Consider the following 18,233-nt stretch of genomic DNA (forward strand, 5'->3'; position numbering starts at 1 on the left):
CAGCGTGCCTTACAGAAAGGGTCCATTTTTTACATTGGTTTTCACGTCTTCAAATGTTAACCAGTGTCGGGTATCCGGTGGACAACATCTGCTGGGGGGGGGGTGTTTGATCCCGCGCCCTGCTGGGGGGTGTTTGAACACCCCCCTTGTGGTTTGTCGCGAATATCTCAAAAACGGCGGCGCGGAGCGCCGCCGTTTTTGGTACACCTTATTATACATCAATTCTACACATGTTGTGAAAATTTCAGACCAAGGTCATTCAAGGTCAGGTCACCAAGTCACTTGAAGTGACCTCACCTCATAAAAACTTTCAATGTCTGTCATAGCTACACTGAGTGACCGATCGCTTTGAAACTTTCAGAATTGCTAAGAGCAATAGCATGTACAAAATGATTATCTCAGAATTTTGATATCGATGACCTAAGGTCAGGTCAATTTTGCGACCTCCCCATTATAAGTCAATGGGAGAAAATTGAAATGCGCCTCTTTTGGATGAAAGACATTATAAACACTCCCAAAAAACCGAATTACAAGTGGTTTAGACACACTGAACTTGAAAATGGTGTCCGTGACCCTTGTTTATGCCCTGAGGTCATCTTAGGTCACGAATGGTATCTAACAGTTTTTCGCAAATAACTTTTGATAGAGGCATGCTAGAGCGATGAAAACGCCTTAGATGTGTTCAGCTCGACGATACGGATCGACTGATATGCAACATGACCCTTTCCGGTCAGGTCATGACCTTGACCTGAGGTCAAATTTTCAAGTTGACCTTTCAAGGTCAAGTTATAGTTCATTCGATGCGTCTTGACGAGAGGAACACGATGCCGGTAAAAGTAAGCTCGTACAAGGCTTGGATCAAAATTTATTGCAGAAAAACTGTTTTCGAAAAAATCGGCTATTTTTGCAGTTTTTGCCCCCTGCAGGCAAAACCGTTGACGTTAGGTCAAATCTGAGGGAATTATTCAGAAAGGGCGTTAATAGGGCTATCGAATGCGCTTTTTCGCGGCGCTGTAGCTCTATTGGTTCCCGAGTTACGCGTTGGCTTCTTGGAAATTTTCGACATTCGACCTGGAAATCGGCGAAATTTTGCCTTCAATGACCTCTGGTGACCTGACCTTTGACCTGACCAAAAAATTGACTGAAGTGATTTCGTCATTATTTTTTACGCTCTTTCGAACGCCGCCTTCCGCGTATCGCTACGTGGCCCAGGAGCCGAGTTACAAGGGGGGGGGGTGTTCAAACACCCCCCCCCCCCCAGCAGGGCGTGGAAATCCAGGACCCCCAGCAGGGCGCGGGTTAAATTCGTGAATGGTTCCGAACTCCGAGACATATTTCTTGCTGACTAATAAAGTTTTGTTACATCTCGATTTTCGCTTGAAAGCACAAAAAACCTACATTTCCCCCCGCGTGAAATCATAAAGAAGCGCCAAAGCCAAGCCATATCAAGAACAGGTTCATTTGTCACAATCTTATTCAGCATTCTTATCAAAATTTCGATTTTCATTGCAATGTGCAGTGTGAAGGTCCGAACACTGCACATAATATCACCAAGGCTTTGATCTTGCGGTTCGCCTGTCTACGCAGGACATCTCCTCTGCAATATCTCCTCACATATCGAGCCGGCGGCGCTAGCCGAGCCCTGAGGGCGGTTGTTTTTTTAGTTTGAAGTCGCTCGTCGGACCGTTCTCAGAACGGCGGCCCACGGTCACACGGATTGTCTCCCGAGGTTAAGGTCGGATTAGTGCGTTCCGCCGCCTGCTTTGATCGGCTTTTTCCGTCCCAAGATCTGATTGAACCTGTTGGTCCGCGAGCTAGGTATCCGATATGTGCTGTCTGTGATTGGAAAACAGGCAGTGTTTCATAAAAATCGGGATACGAAAATATAATTCAATTATAGAAGGTGCTTTGAGGAAATATAATTCAATAACGAACAGGCTCCCGTTCTGTTCTAAGCGCTTCTTTCGCTCCCACCATATTCAAACTCGCTAACAAAAAGTTCAATAAACCCTACCATGGGACCTCTACACGATGTCCTTCACGTGACTCATATCAACCGGATATCGGCTTGAAACTCAATAGACTTCATCCTACGACGCATGACCTTGGGCTGGGCAGTTGATGGCCTGGATGCCGGACCTAAAAAAGCTACGCAGCAGCTATGCGGGGCAACTTCGAAGGGCTAAGCCGTCGGCCTTCTACATTCTAGAGCGCTACATATTTTACATTCAAAGGAGCATCTTCTGGCATTCACGCGGTATTACAATTAAATGCCCGCAACAAGACACTTTGATGCTGCCCAACTCTTTATGTTAAAATACCATCACATACAATAACGACGTCATATTTCTGCAGTATTGACGCCGCAAAAGGTCGCAAGCTGCCTATGCTCGAGGACGGTAATGATGTCACGCTATCGCGAACTAAGCATGGTAGCTCTCGTCGCCGCTCAAAATAGTCTTCCTCTGCGTGTGATGTGGAAACATTTGTGGAAACATTTGTGAAACAAACGCGTATCGCATCCTAAGCAGTCAGTGACGCATGTTCCCTTTTGGTTAGATGGGATCTGCCATCGCTTCATACATGTAGAGGCATAGACATCTGCCTAATAATCGTGATTCCATGGGATTTGTGATGCGTTCTGCCAAAGATTCGCTGCGCGTTTTTTTTTTTTGTCAATTGGATCATTTAGTTAGTTGGAACTTGGATTACGTGCCACTAAGTGAAAATTATGCGCTCCACAAGATTCGGTGCATGATATACATTTATACATATATGTATTATGAAATTAAAATCCAGCGCTTAGTTTTTCATTAAGGTAACTTCGTTATACCGTTGGCGGAAGTTGGGTCGCTCCAGATCATCACAGCAAGGCCAGAAGACAACGGTCAGCGTTCGATACACGGTAATCAATGACAGGCTTCGAGGCGCATGGACGATATTAGCGTGAAGTAGGTGCATCCACATTTTATATATGAAAGAAAACGGCTTATAGGCCTACTTGTAGTTGAGGAAGCTTAGAAGAAGTCATATCATTCAAGCGCTTCGCTATTCTTGCATCAGAATGCCTTACACGTTGACTGCTGAGATTACCGTGTACCACACAGATCATAGGAGCGCTAACGAATAAACAGCAGCACAAAAAGAACAAGTTGTCATGATTGATAAAACCATAGTATACAGAGGTATATGATAAAACTAAGTTGTTACGTGGCATACGTATTATGCATGACCAAGAATATGAATGCGCTATCAAACAAGTGATATCAAATAATAGGCCGGTTAGAATGGGCAGATTAAAACAATAAAAGTAAAATTAGGGCCCACTACTCCTATGAATCAGTTGCATTGCGCTAAAAATGTACTTCTAGTGTATGAAAGATATATCAATAGCTTGGTATCGGGTAGTGCGGCATTCAACCCGTGGCGCGGCAATAGCAGCATGAATGAGCAGACCGCTGTATTATTTACTCATTTATCGAATCAAGTGGCATCCATAGATCAGCCTTTCGCCGCCTTGTGGGGCTCATGACCTTTGTTTGCTTTATTTCATTTTATTCTTATTTCGTTTAGCCTTCAGCAGAACCGACATCAATCTGTGGTGTATCTTATCCCGCGCCCTGGTGGGGTCTGTTTATAACGCGACCTGGTGGGGGGGGGGGGGGGCTATTATTTGCCCCCCCCTCGTATCTCCGAAACTACTTGACGGATCCTCAAAATTCAAACGGTGTTCGAAAGGCCTGTCAAATTTGTTGAAGGAAACCAAATTTCATTGACCTCGGGGTCACCGATGACGTCACAGATCAGGTCAAAGATGACATGTTTCACCGTTCACGGGTCATCTAGGGAATGCGCTATAACACCGAAGAAAACGCATTTTGTCGAGAATCAGCGATAGGGCTTCAGTTGCCTAGTACATATGTTGCTATAAGAGGTCACTGACAATACCAGGTCAGGTCACAGGTCAGGTCACCAAGGGTCAGAGCCCAGAGGTCAGGTCACATGAACCTAACATTAGGTACTAAGGTTGTGCGATGCATGTTTTATGGCCAATTTTTCATTTCCAACTCAATGGTGTTGGTTATAAGACTATCAGGTACGGCTTAGGTCACTTTCTGGTGAAAGTCAGGTCAAGGTCAGGTCAAGAAAGGTCAAATTTTAAAGTTGATAGTTTTGCATAAAATGGGTATTGATTCGATGCAGCTCGTCACGGGGAGTCTAATGGTGGTCTTTGTTTTGCGCTACGGGGTCTAGAATTGCTAAAAATTGAGTTTGAAAATTTGACGTCATCAATTTTGAACAGTTTTTTCGCTATAACTTCGCCAAAAAATGAGGTATCAATCTCAAATTTGGTATGTGGATAGAAGGTGGTAAGGACTATCATATATATTCCGGTTTTTGCGAAACTCCAAAAACTTTTTGGATTTTTCGGTTATTATATTCAAAAAATCTATTTTTTGATTTTTGGGGGTCGAAATCCAAAAATTTCAAAAATCCGAGATAGGAGTTTTGCAGCCCTGTAAATTTTACATCTTTTATGTCTTTATCGTTTTCTGTATTTGCAAAGCTATAGGCCTGACAGCTCTTCCCGCGAAACCCTTTTTTTGGTCGAAAACGGCAGAACATGACGTCACTCTGACGTCATTTCCAGCCAACCTATCATAGCCTTTGGAAAAAATTTTGGTCACGATGTGTAAAATTGATGTCCGAGAGGGTACTGAAAGTTTGGTGGCGATCGGCGCAGCGGTTCTGGAGATATATCGAAAAGTCTGGAGGGGGGGGGGGGGAAAAAATAGCCCCCCCCACCAGGGCGCGGGTTATAGTGAGCTTGACATGTAACTGGCCTGTAGAAACCGTCAATGAGGGAGATGGCTACCGAAGTACCTAAGCGCTGTGAAAGAAACTTATGTATAAAATGAACAGTGCATCCACCCAAACATCCCTGTACATTTAAGATAAATCACTGCATGATTTATATCGATCATGCAGCTGGACACCGGCCAAATAACGCTACTCTGAAAGATTGACCTGCCCCAAGGTGTGGCGGCTGCTCGGACGCTCGCTGAGCTATGTCCTCAGGGACCCGCGACGGTCGGTGTGCTGTGTAGGAGTAGGTACCGCCTGTTCCGGAGCGGTGCCTGTCAGTTGGCTTTGTTCGCCAAGAGCCCTGGCAGGTGCGTGACCCGGAATGCATTGCATACACCAATAAAGCCAGATATTTTCAGGAGCCAACAGGCAGAGAGGAACCAAGGAGTTCCGTGTGTGGGAGGTGAATGTAGCATTGTTTGTTTTAGATGTGCAGAGAATGCATTATGAGATATTGAATTTGTTTATGTCTGCCTCTACGGCGATTTTTTTTTTGTGTGTGCTGACGTAGGTACCTACCTATCAGTGTGCTTTTATTCTTCGTTTATATTACAAAGCTTTTAAGTTGTATCGATCTACGCATTGAATCGGCAGCAATAAATAACTATTCCCACATATAGTTATCCATCCATTATCAAAGTAACTGTACTGGTGGATCCAGAGGAATATTTCGGGCTTGTTCCTCCACTAGCGTTCAAAAATGAGAAAACTGCCACCTTGAAAATTGAGTGCGCCTTTCAAACGAATTTACCGTGCTGTTAGATATAAAATCTGTCTACATAAGATATCTACATAAATCGATCTGCAAAAGAAGCGGCGGATTTGTTTTTTTTCTTGCTTTCTGACTTAGATACAACACGCTTTTTACGGACGCTGTGCGAAAATGGCCCTAGAAGGTATGGCAAGCTTAATAAACTTTTAACAGTTCAAAGAAACGCGGTACGACATACGAACCAAGTGCTCGAAGATATGTCGGTGACGTCAACATAACAAAATGGTTCATTTAGACAGCCGCTTCAGGACGTTACAGTTCTATGAGAAACATACAGCTGAAATCAATAAGTTAATTTGCACACGTTAGTACAGTACGACATGACAATCCCTTGACGGACCCCTAGAAACATCACCTTGTGTGGCCGTAATCTAACAAGCCTTGCAGCGATAGCTTATCGTAAATTGGATAATCAATTGAGCCAGTATTTCCAATAAATGTCAAGGGGCCCACCAGCATGGATTGGAAAGAATTCAGCTAGATCCGTAACATAAGCTGCGTGCGTTGGACATAATCCGCTCGAATTTTCCACCAATTCGTTACAGTTACGCAGTTTTCTTATGCGTTTAATGACTCACAACCTTATCAGTAACACACACATAAAATTGTTCCATATCTTAATGTATGATATCTAAATAATATCATTATACGATTTTACATATATATATATATATATATATATATATATATATATATATATATATATATATATATATATATATATATATATATATATATATATATATATATATATATATATATATATATATATATATATATATTGACAATTGTTGATGAGTGTCTTGGGAGGCGCCAGCCGCCAACCTACTACAGGCATTCTTTCCCATATAGTTATGGCCCACTAGTTAGACAAATTCAAACATCTCAGTGTGAGGTTGGCAGGCTATGGGTAAGTGAATTCAATTCCAAGAAATGCCAGAGTTCGTAATTGGTTGCACACTGCACAGTAAGGTCAATTTTTCAGCCATCAAAAATTCAGAATGCCCTTTGCAGTGAACATGCCGATGAGCATAGTTCTAACGAACTGAGTGCTTACTTCCTGCATCCGGACGAATCCGTAACCACTGGAAACGGGATATGGTCCTACATTTCTGTATGCATTTCGTGTTATGCTGGCATAATTGCATAAATGCGCTCTCGAACATATCTTGTCATGCATCTCTCTGAACAAGCATGCATGTCATGAAACGCAAGTCCAGGGAAAAACAAAGGGCCTGTTCCAGCGCCTCCAGTAGAAATTCTTGACTGGAGGCTCTACCAGAGGTTTCACTGGAGGCGCTGGAACGCAATCTGGAGATTTCTGGAGATTGGCATCACATATACCAAAAGTATGAGGATTGTCCTCTCTTGAAACGCAAAATTTATTTTCGATTTTATTAAAAAAGATTAACAAAATTATAGCAATGTAATTTTCTTTACATTCCAGTTGTAAAAGAATCAGTCAAAAGTCCTTTGTTTACATTCGTGATTGTCACATGTGCGCCATAATTGTAGACCAGAGCCTCCAGAGAAATTTGGACCTCTCAACTCTCTGGAGGCTACTGGAGGTTTCTGGAGCTTTGGCGAGAGCTTTCTGGAGCTTTCTGGAGGCGCTGGAACGCTCTCTGGAGGATACTAGAGCTTTCTGGAGGTTTCTGGAGGTTTCTGGAGGCGCTGGAACAGGCCAAAATTATTACCACATGCCGAGATATCCCTTTAACATTAGCACGTGCATTTGGGAAATGACTTCGGCCCGCCTCGGCTAATGTTGAAGGTATTTGCACGGTCATTGAATACTAAGGTAACACGGAGCCGAAGCTTCAAGCCAGGGGACGCGGGAGGCATGCCGTCAGAGTGCTGTTCACGGGCACCTGCGGTAGCTGCGGTAGCTGCGGCTCGGCGGTCAGCCGGGTAATGACGTCACAGAAAGTGGGGATGGGGCGGTTGGTGTGACGTCATACGGCTGCGGCCGGCTGCGGTCGCCTGCGTCTCCTGCGGTCGAAACGATCCGACCGCAGCGGCCGCAGGAACCATTTGTCATGCAAAGTGGCGCGGCAGTTGCGCATTCGTGTAACTTGGGCGGAAAATTGACACGGCCGCCTCAGACGAACGCGTGATGATGTAACGGAAGTTGGCACAGATTCAGCACAGATTCAGCACAGCACAGATTCGGTAGGGGGAAAAAAGGCCCCGGTAGAGGGAAACCTTTATGACCCGTTTTCCCCTAGAAATGACGTCACAAAGAGGTAAAAATGGGTATCAATTGAAAGCTCTCGTTTACCCAGACACAGTCCTACAGGAAAATTCCACTTTTTCCCCATAGGAAAGTTTTTACGGGAAAATCAAAATTTTGGGTCAATGGGGGGTCCCCCCCGATTTCGTTCAAAATCGGCACACAGGTGCCCCACCACCAGCCGAGAAACTTTCCCCAAAACGGTCCCCGTTGCATTGACGTTTAAGGCCCGTAAAGCCCCCTAGACTCGTAAAATATCCGTAAAATCGCCTTTGTACGGACAAAAAAGTGGTGCTATGGTAAAAATGGGTATCAATCGAAAGCTCTCGTTTACCCAGACACAGTCCTGCAGGAAAATTCCACTTTTTCCCCATAGGAAAGTTTTTACGGGAAAATCAAAATTTTGGGTCAATGGGGTGTCCCCCCCGATTTCGTTCAAAATCGGCACACAGGTGCCCCACCACCAGCCGAGAAACTTTCCCCAAAACGGTCCCCGTTGCATTGACGTTTAAGGCCCGTAAAGCCCCCTAGACTCGTAAAATATCCGTAAAATCGCCTTTGTACGGACAAAAAAGTGGTGATATGGTAAAAATGGGTATCAATCGAAAGCTCTCGTTTACCCAGACACAGTCCTGCAGGAAAATTCCACTTTTTCCCCATAGGAAAGTTTTTACGGGAAAATCAAAATTTTGGGTCAATGGGGGGTCCCCCCCGATTTCGTTCAAAATCGGCACACAGGTGCCCCACCACTAGCCGAGAAACTTTCCCCAAAACGGTCCCCGTTGCATTGACGTTTAAGGCCCGTAAAGCCCCCTAGACTCGTAAAATATCCGTAAAATCGCCTTTGTACGGACAAAAAAGTGGTGATATGGTAAAAATGGGTATCAATCGAAAGCTCTCGTTTACCCAGACACAGTCCTGCAGAAAAATTCCACTTTTTCCCCATAGGAAAGTTTTTACGGGAAAATCAAAATTTTGGGTCAATGGGTGTCCCCCCCGATTTCGTTCAAAATCGGCACACAGGTGCCCCACCACCAGCCGAGAAACTTTCCCCAAAACGGTCCCCGTTGCATTGACGTTTAAGGCCCGTAAAGCTCCCTACCCCTAGACTCGTAAAATATCCGTAAAATCGCCTTTGTACGGACAATAAAGTGGTGCTATGGTAAAAATGGGTATCAATCGAAAGCTCTCGTTTACCCAGACACAGTCCTGTAGGAAAATTCCACTTTTTCCCCATAGGAAAGTTTTTACGGGAAAATCAAAATTTTGGGTCAATGGGGGGGTCCCCCCCCCGATTTCGTTCAAAATCGGCACACAGGTGCCCCACCACCAGCCGAGAAACTTTCCCCAAAACGGTCCCCGTTGCATTGACGTTTAAGGCCCGTAAAGCCCCCTAGACTCGTAAAATATCCGTAAAATCGCCTTTGTACGGACAAAAAAGTGGTGATGTGGTAAAAATGGGTATCAATCGAAAGCTCTCGTTTACCCAGACACAGTCCTGCAGGAAAATTTCACTTTTTCCCCATAGGAAAGTTTTTACGGGAAAATCAAAATTTTAGGTCAATGGGGGGTCCCCCCCGATTTCGTTCAAAATCGGCACACAGGTGCCCCACCACCAGCCGAGAAACTTTCCTCAAAACGGTCCCCGTTGCATTGACGTTTAAGGCCCGTAAAGCCCCCTAGACTCGTAAAATATCCGTAAAATCGCCTTTGTACGTACAAAAAAAGTGGTGATATGGTAAAAATGGGTATCAATCGAAAGCTCTCGTTTACCCAGACACAGTCCTGCAGGAAAATTTCACTTTTTCCCCATAGGAAAGTTTTACGAGTCTAGGGGGACCGTTTTGGAAAGTTTAAATATTTTACGAGTCTAGGGGGCTTTACGGGCCTTAAACGTCAATGCAACGGGGACCGTTTTGGGAAAAGTTTCTCGGCTGGTGGTGGGGCACCTGTGTGCCGATTTTGAACGAAATCGGGGGGACCCCCCATTGACCCAAAATTTTGATTTTCCCGTAAAAACTTTCCTATGGGGAAAAAGTGGAATTTTCCTGCAGGACTGTGTCTGGGTAAACGAGAGCTTTCGATTGATACCCATTTTTACCATATCACCACTTTTTTGTCCGTACAAAGGCGATTTTACGGATATTTTACGAGTCTAGGGGGCTTTACGGGCCTTAAACGTCAATGCAACGGGGACCGTTTTGGGGAAAGTTTCTCGGCTGGTGGTGGGGCACCTGTGTGCCGATTTTGAACGAAATCGGGGGGGACCCCCCATTGACCCAAAATTTTGATTTTCCCGTAAAAACTTTCCTATGGGGAAAAAGTGGAATTTTCCTGCAGGACTGCGTCTGGGTAAACGAGAGCTTTCGATTGATACCCATTTTTACCATAGCACCACTTTTTTGTCCGTACAAAGGCGATTTTACGGATATTTTACGAGTCTAGGGGGCTTTACGGGCCTTAAACGTCAATGCAACGGGGACCGTTTTGGGGAAAGTTTCTCGGCTGGTGGTGGGGCACCTGTGTGCCGATTTTGAACGAAATCGGGGGGACCCCCCTTGACCCAAAATTTTGATTTTCCCGTAAAAACTTTCCTATGGGGAAAAAGTGGAATTTTCCTGCAGGACTGTGTCTGGGTAAACAAGAGCTTTCGATTGATACCCATTTTTACCATAGCACCACTTTTTTGTCCGTACAAAGGCGATTTTACGGATATTTTACGAGTCTAGGGGGCTTTACGGGCCTTAAACGTCAATGCAACGGGGACCGTTTTGGGGAAAGTTTCTCGGCTGGTGGTGGGGCACCTGTGTGCCGATTTTGAACGAAATCGGGGGGGACCCCCCATTGACCCAAAATTTTGATTTTCCCGTAAAAACTTTCCTATGGGGAAAAAGTGGAATTTTCCTGCAGGACTGTGTCTGGGTAAACGAGAGCTTTCGATTGATACCCATTTTTACCATATCACCACTTTTTTTGTACGTACAAAGGCGATTTTACGGATATTTTACGAGTCTAGGGGGCTTTACGGGCCTTAAACGTCAATGCAACGGGGACCGTTTTGAGGAAAGTTTCTCGGCTGGTGGTGGGGCACCTGTGTGCCGATTTTGAACGAAATCGGGGGGACCCCCCATTGACCCAAAATTTTGATTTTCCCGTAAAAACTTTCCTATGGGGAAAAAGTGGAATTTTCCTGCAGGACTGTGTCTGGGTAAACGAGAGCTTTCGATTGATACCCATTTTTACCATATCACCACTTTTTTGTCCGTACCAAGGCGATTTTACGGATATTTTACGAGTCTAGGGGGCTTTACGGGCCTTAAACGTCAATGCAACGGGGACCGTTTTGGAGAAAGTTTCTCGGCTGGTGGTGGGGCACCTGTGTGCCGATTTTGAACGAAATCGGGGGGGACCCCCCATTGACCCAAAATGTTGATTTTCCCGTAAAAACTTTCCTATGGGGAAAAAGTGGAATTTTCCTGCAGGACTGTGTCTGGGTAAACGAGAGCTTTCGATTGATACCCATTTTTACCATAGCACCACTTTTTTGTCCGTACAAAGGCGATTTTACGGATATTTTACGAGTCTAGGGGGCTTTACGGGCCTTAAACGTCAATGCAACGGGGACCGTTTTGGGGAAAGTTTCTCGGCTGGTGGTGGGGCACCTGTGTGCCGATTTTGAACGAAATCGGGGGGGACCCCCCATTGACCCAAAATTTTGATTTTCCCGTAAAAACTTTCCTATGGGGAAAAAGTGGAATTTTCCTGCAGGACTGTGTCTGGGTAAACGAGAGCTTTCGATTGATACCCATTTTTACCATAGCACCACTTTTTTGTCCGTACAAAGGCGATTTTACGGATATTTTACGAGTCTAGGGGGCTTTACGGGCCTTAAACGTCAATGCAACGGGGACCGTTTTGGGGAAAGTTTCTCGGCTGGTAGTGGGGCACCTGTGTGCCGATTTTGAACGAAATCGGGGGGGACCCCCCATTGACCCAAAATTTTGATTTTCCCGTAAAAACTTTCCTATGGGGAAAAAGTGGAATTTTCCTGCAGGACTGTGTCTGGGTAAACGAGAGCTTTCGATTGATACCCATTTTTACCATATCACCACTTTTTTGTCCGTACAAAGGCGATTTTACGGATATTTTACGAGTCTAGGGGGCTTTACGGGCCTTAAACGTCAATGCAACGGGGACCGTTTTGGGGAAAGTTTCTCGGCTGGTGGTGGGGCACCTGTGTGCCGATTTTGAACGAAATCGGGGGGGACCCCCCATTGACCCAAAATTTTGATTTTCCCGTAAAAACTTTCCTATGGGGAAAAAGTGGAATTTTCCTGCAGGACTGTGTCTGGGTAAACGAGAGCTTTCGATTGATACCCATTTTTACCATAGCACCACTTTTTTGTCCGTACAAAGGCGATTTTACGGATATTTTACGAGTCTAGGGGGCTTTACGGGCCTTAAACGTCAATGCAACGGGGACCGTTTTAGGGAAAGTTTCTCGGCTGGTGGTGGGGCACCTGTTTGCCGATTTTGAACGAAATCGGGGGGGACACCCCATTGACCCAAAATTTTGATTTTCCCGTAAAAACTTTCCTATGGGGAAGAAGTGGAATTTTCCTGCAGGACTGTGTCTGGGTAAACGAGAGCTTTCGATTGATACCCATTTTTACCATAGCACCACTTTTTTGTCCGTACAAAGGCGATTTTACGGATATTTTACGAGTCTAGGGGGCTTTACGGGCCTTAAACGTCAATGCAACGGGGACCGTTTTGGGGAAAGTTTCTCGGCTGGTGGTGGGGCACCTGTGTGCCGATTTTGAACGAAATCGGGGGGGGGACCCCCCACTGACCCAAAATTTTGATTTTCCCGTAAAAACTTTCCTATGGGGAAAAAGTGGAATTTTCCTGCAGGACTGTGTCTGGGTAAACGAGAGCTTTCGATTGATACCCATTTTTACCATATCACCACTTTTTTGTCCGTACAAAGGCGATTTTACGGATATTTTACGAGTCTAGGGGGCTTTACGGGCCTTAAACGTCAATGCAACGGGGACCGTTTTGGGGAAAGTTTCTCGGCTGGTGGTGGGGCGAAATCGGATTTTGAACGAAATCGGGGGGGACCCCCCATTGACCCAAAATTTTGATTTTCCCGTAAAAACTTTCCTATGGGGAAAAAGTGGAATTTTTCTGCAGGACTGTGTCTGGGTAAACGAGAGCTTTCGATTGATACCCATTTTTACCATATCACCACTTTTTTGTCCGTACAAAGGCGATTTTACGGATATTTTACGAGTCTAGGGGGCTTTACGGGCCTTAAACGTCAATGCAACGGGGACCGTTTTGGGGAAAGTTTCTCGGCTGGTGGTGGGGCACCTGTGTGCCGATTTTGAACGAAATCGGGGGGGACCCCCCATTGACCCAAAATTTTGATTTTCCCGTAAAAACTTTCCTATGGGGAAAAAGTGGAATTTTCCTGCAGGACTGTGTCTGGGTAAACGAGAGCTTTCGATTGATACCCATTTTTACCATATCACCACTTTTTTGTCCGTACAAAGGCGATTTTACGGATATTTTACGAGTCTAGGGGGCTTTACGGGCCTTAAACGTCAATGCAACGGGGACCGTTTTGGGGAAAGTTTCTCGGCTGGTGGTGGGGCACCTGTGTGCCGATTTTGAACGAAATCGGGGGGGACCCCCCATTGACCCAAAATTTTGATTTTCCCGTAAAAACTTTCCTATGGGGAAAAAGTGGAATTTTCCTGCAGGACTGTGTCTGGGTAAACGAGAGCTTTCGATTGATACCCATTTTTACCATAGCACCACTTTTTTGTCCGTACAAAGGCGATTTTACGGATATTTTACGAGTCTAGGGGGCTTTACGGGCCTTAAACGTCAATGCAACGGGGACCGTTTTGGGGAAAGTTTCTCGGCTGGTGGTGGGGCACCTGTGTGCCGATTTTGAACGAAATCGGGGGGGACCCCCCATTGACCCAAAATTTTGATTTTCCCGTAAAAACTTTCCTATGGGGAAAAAGTGGAATTTTCCTGTAGGACTGTGTCTGGGTAAACGAGAGCTTTCAATTGATACCCATTTTTACCTCTTTGTGACGTCATTTCTAGGGGAAAACGGGTCATAAAGGTTTCCCTCTACCGGGGCCTTTTTTCCCCCTACCGAATCTGTGCTGTGCTGAATCTGTGCTGAATCTGTGCCAACTTCCGTTACATTCCGTGAACAGCACTCAGCTGATTGTGTACAAGAGTTTACCCAGGGCCCTATGGGAGAGAGTTAACACGTGCTTCTATGGGGCGAATTCGATGCAACAATGGCGCAGTAGCGACATTACTCTTGTTCGATGTCTTTCGGACGACAAAGATTCTACGCCGTTTGGCCAATCACATTCCATAATTGCAGCCGAGCCCCCGTTGACCTAGAAGAGGATTGGCCGGACGACGTACAATCTTCGTCGTCTGAGAGACATCGAACGAGGGGTACATCGACTGAATATACGTTGCGATTCAATATTCAGTAATATGGCCTTGATTCAGTATTTTATGACCGTGATTGCAATTTGCATTTGAGCTCAGCAGTCGAGTAAGTTGTGCCAAAAATACCAGAAGCGATATCCTATATACGGCCTTGACCAGAAGTGTTGCATGCCCTGGATGCAGAAAAACAAGATTGAGATGAGTGGATCAAGATGTATCTTTCGTGCAGATGTATCAAGATGTACCTTTCACTTAAGATCCATGCAGGTGAGGTTCCAGTGAAATTTGAATTCGATAGGTAGCTATTTTTGTTTTTGCTTTGATACTTGTGGTAAGGAAACATGATTATGGTTGCATGAACCGCCCACTGCTCATTGCTGTCTTGTCTCGGGTTCGATATCCGATCACCATTCTTAAATAGCTCACCCCATATGGAAATCAGGTTTCAGGAGGCCACTAGGCCTGTGGGGCCTGGTCTCAATGAGCTCCCAGTGCTAAGGACAGTCAGGCTCATATGTTGGGTAAGGTCAGGTTCAGGTAGGCCAGTATGCACTCTGCAAAGCATGGCAATTTCGACAAGATCTTGTCTGTGCTGGCTTGTCCGGCTGGTGAGGCTTTGGTGTGGCGTGGATTTAGCTTGGTGCAGTGCGGATTTTGTGTAGCGCGGTGCAGATTTGGCCTGGTGTGGTCAGGTGGTGGGGGATGTAGTGTAGTGCATTTTAAATGTGGCTTGGTGATGGACATGATGGACCCAACAAAATGGATGGCCAAAATTGAAAAAAGCATTAATGGAGCTTTAACATGCAATTTAGTGTGCTCTCGGGCTGATAGGTGTGCGGTGGTCAGAACGGACTGTGCCAGTGCTGGTGCCTGGTGGTCCCACCAATCACGGGGGTCATCTCCTGTTGTGACCCAGGGGTCTAGTCAAAACCTTACCTATAAGTCTTCATTTCACTCATATATTAAACCTGGCCCTTTTTCAGGCACAAGCTTTGGATGAACTTCTGCTTCTGCGGTCAGCATTCTTACAGGAGAACCCAAGATTCACTGTACCTGTATGCATTTCAAAACTGAATAATTGATAGCAACAAGTCAATATTTGAAGTTGCAGCCAAATGCTGTGCCTTCTCTGCTGCAAGAGCTACATGTCACCATTGAAGCAAGGTAAGTGTTAAAAGAAATAGTTCACCTTCTGTGAGTAATTTGATTAATAAAATTCAAAAAGATGTGTTAAAAATGTGATGAATAAAATTTAAATGTATTCTAGCTTGGAATTACACACTTCTTCTAAAGGGATTTCATTATTTTAATGATTAGAGTTATGAACACTAACTGCTGAACAACCTATCAGCTGCAAGGGATTCTGCTCCTGTAAGTGCTCTCATCGCTGATTGGCCACTGTGTGTGTTGAAGAGGTTTCTGCTTGCTGTAAATGAGCACTAGAACATGAATTTAAGCACCAATATTCACTGATAAATGGTGAATATCTCAAACGGTTCAAATATAGGGCATACACAAATCTGCTCTATCAGACTGCTATCTCAGTTTAAAATCCCATGTTAAAGGTGAACTATTTCCTCGACAGGACCAGCTCGACTCCTGCAGTAGGAGTCCAGCCTCGTCCAGTCGTCGCCGCTCGCCAAGACCAGCCGGACTCCTGCAGTAGGGGTCCAGGCTGACCCGTTCGTCCAGTAACCGCCGCTCGTCAGCACCAGCTGGGCTCCTGTAGTAGGGGTCCAGCCTCGTCCAGTCGCCGCCGCTCGCCAAGACCAGCTGGGCTCCTGTAGTATGGGGCTAGGATGGCCCGTTCATCAACCGGTCCTGAAGTCACATCGCTGTCAGCCAGCCGAACTCAGTACATAAGTCACCAACCCTGAATGTTGCCAGCCAAAGTCGGCAGTTTCCTTCGTACAGTCATCTCACCAGTGTTGTACAGTGTACGAGGTTAGTGACGCAGTTAAATGCGTCAATTAAATGCGAGGACGTGCGCTTGTATGCAGCGTTTTGTCATGTTGAGCTGCATGGGTGTCGATTTTCACCGAATTGAGGGTGCCCACTGCCCGGGCGCAGCAAATCCGCCGCCGCCTCAGCGGTGACCTTGACCCGCACCGTCTGTTGGGGCTCCAAAGCCAAGCAAGCCGAGCCGGCGGGGAATTTAAAGAGCTTGAGCACCCCCAACCCGGCGGAAATTGACACCTATGTTGAGCTGTATGGATGCGTTTTAGCCTTCCGCCGTGGTGGTAAATAGCAGCCTACATGCAGAATTAGGCAGGCTTATTGGCGGGCTCATTATTGGATTCATTGTGTCACGTTTGTCGGCACGTGTAAGATGTGCTTAACTGCCATTGGCTCTCGGCCTGGCGACTTCTGGGGACCACGTAATAGGGATGACAATTGGGATCCTGTGCCTTAAGCCGGCCATTTACGTCCATGGCTATATACCCCCGTACTAGGGCTAGTTATGACGTATATAGGGATCCACGAGATCTTTTTTGATGAATGGGTTGTGCAGTGTTGAGATCCGCGTGTAACGTCACTGTTTGGCCAGTCTGCCCTCATACGGGTCATCTTTACTCATATTTTATTTACATGAACGCTTTGCATGGTCCAGTGGCTTATATAGACATCTTCCTTGCACTAGCTAGTTTTATGTGGCCAGGTTGATTGCCTGTCAGCGCGGTCACGCTGTCGTCTTTCGATTGGTGCGCTTAAATGCGGCGAGATGAATATAGGATTTCCTTTGATGCTATTTAGTACCTGCGCCCAGCTCAACTGGGGAAGGGGGGGGGGGGCACTGCCGACTTTTGGTCCCATTCTTTCCATGTAACGCCCATAGAGCCCATGTTAAAATGCCAAAATCAAAGGGGGGCACGGTGCCCCGGTGCCCTCCCCGTTCCGCCGCCTATGCGCGAAAGTACCAACTACCATCAGTTTCCAGTTGTTTGTTTCCCAATGTTTTTTATGAGTTGGACGATTGGGCTTTTCCTATCGCTCATAGGTTATGCAATTATTTTGTTAAACGCTCTAAAATTGTTTCTCTACAATACAAGTCATTAGAACTTAGAACTGAAGCAAATAGATATTGATGGATACGATCTCAAGGGGGCCGATAAGAAGGAAGAGCGCGCGGCGCAATGATTGTGGAGCACAGCACACGATTAATGTGAGGCGCATTTGAGCGAGAAATAACTTTATTGAGCAGAAATGAGCAGAGTACCAGCATTGAAACTAAATATAAGATATCTCAGAAGGTTGCGCTTTTGGGGTGAGTTGTGGTGCTTTACGCCGTACATCATGCTTAATGAATGTGACCGTCGTGTTTGTGGGATCCCCGTCGGTACTAGTAAGCCCCACAAATCGTGGTATCATAAAGATAATCTTCGCCTCCGGTTATCATTTTGATATGTCTACGAAACGGGTGCTGGGTGGTACACGAAAGCAGCTTTTTCAGGTGAGTTGAAAGGGGAAGAGGTTCTTTGAATTACCATTTCGGACCATGGTTCTAAAAAGCGCTAGTTTAAAACTATTGTTATAATTCCTATCGTAAACCATCGGACGCTCGACGCTGCATTGGCATCCTCGGCGAGCGATTACCGGCACATCGTACCAATTGGTACGATGTGCCGGCATGGGTGTCGATTTGTATACCTTTGGGGGTGCTGCAGCACCCCCAATGCTGAAATGAGCACCCCCAATGGTTTTCGGGGCACCCCCAAATGTTCCAGTTAGCACCCCCAATGATTTTTCCCTCAATAACTCCCACTAACTCTGCTTGAGGAACATAATTGGTTCCGCAGTATTTCACTGCTAAAAACAAAACAATTACGCAATTTACAATGCATGAAAAAAGATGTAAAGAAAAGCAATGTTAGT

This window comes from Amphibalanus amphitrite, unplaced genomic scaffold (assembly GCF_019059575.1).
Source record: "Amphibalanus amphitrite isolate SeventyFive unplaced genomic scaffold, NRLGWU_Aamphi_draft 000275F_arrow, whole genome shotgun sequence".
NCBI lineage: Eukaryota > Metazoa > Arthropoda > Thecostraca > Balanomorpha > Balanidae > Amphibalanus > Amphibalanus amphitrite.